The following is a 1,349-nucleotide window of genomic DNA, read 5'->3' as shown; positions in this document are numbered from 1 at the left end:
CTCCAAGTGACCACAAGGGAAAATGCGAGAATAAAATCTTACATCTTCTTCACCAATGGAAAATTAGTTAAAGGTTTTAATTTAGGGTTGCGGGGGCTGCGTGTATGGAGGCAGTAAGGGAACTGAGGCAAGCACAGTTAAACTACAAATAAAACATGATGACTATCTTAATTCTCAAGCTGAAAGTTTCAGGTCAGCCTGTAGGGCAAGCTGCCTCCAAATGTAACAACCCTTCTGGAGATTCTCTGTGAAGGTTTACCTAAGCAAAGGAAGTCATCTGAGGTCACAGACAAGTACATAATTCAAAATAAGGAGGGGCTGTCAAAAGAGCTCTACATTTTTGGACAAAGCCCCAGTAAGACAGCATTTTTTCCAGTGGACAAGGCCACTCCTCCCCCTCAAGGGATATTAATCATGGAACCACTAGAGCCAGCCAGGTATCACCAAACTCAAATTAGGATTCTCCAAGACAGACATTGTTAATGCTACCTAGAGTTATTCCCCCGGCATTTGATACCAGAACCTTAATTTTGTTCACCCTCTATGCCTTTCAGCAGGCTGAGTCCTCTGGGGATGCCTCTTGATTAATAAGCCAAATGTGGTCATCTCATGATCCTTACCAAGTGACTGGTTTATTATTATTTATTTTTATTTTTGGTGGCTGGCTGGAATGGGGAACTAAACCCTTGACGTTGGTGTTACAAGGCTGCACTCTAAACAGCTGAGCCAACTGGCCAGCCCAAGGGGCTGGTTTAGAAAGGGCATATGATGCAATTCTGGCCAATGAGACATGGGGGGAGTCTGTTGAAAGTATCTAGGAAGATTTTGTGCTCCCAGAAAGGGATGTAAGAGAGGGGCATCTCCCTTTCTCTGACTCTGCATATTGGCATTGGCATGTGATACCTGGAACTACAGTAGCCTTTTCACGGCTATGAAAGAAGCCAAACTAAGAGTATAAATCACCATGCTGAAGATGGCAGCAGAGTGGAGAGGTGGGAAAAACCAGAGTCCTTGATAATGTTATTGAGCCACTGAACTTAGAAACTACCTGTTACTTAAGTCTAATTACAGACTCTCTATTATGTGTGTTATTCAATGTCTTATTATTTAAAGTACTTTTAGATTGGTTTTCTTTATAGCCAAAGTTTCCGGAGATTTCCCCCAAGCTATAGGTATCAAAATCCAATCTTAGGTCATCCTGGTCAGATCAGTCTTCCAGTCCCCTCTATTTGCTGTCCAACTTTTGGGTGGCTTTATAACGCTGAGGAACTTGTGAGCCCCATCCTCCTCCTCCTCCTCCTCCTCCCTCCACACCCCCATCTTTACTCCATGTCCTACCCACCCTACAA

The sequence above is a fragment of the Galeopterus variegatus genome, unplaced genomic scaffold (assembly GCF_000696425.1).
Source record: "Galeopterus variegatus unplaced genomic scaffold, G_variegatus-3.0.2 Scaffold4619, whole genome shotgun sequence".
Classification (NCBI taxonomy): Eukaryota; Metazoa; Chordata; class Mammalia; order Dermoptera; family Cynocephalidae; genus Galeopterus; species Galeopterus variegatus.
This window is presented reverse-complemented; position numbering follows the sequence as displayed.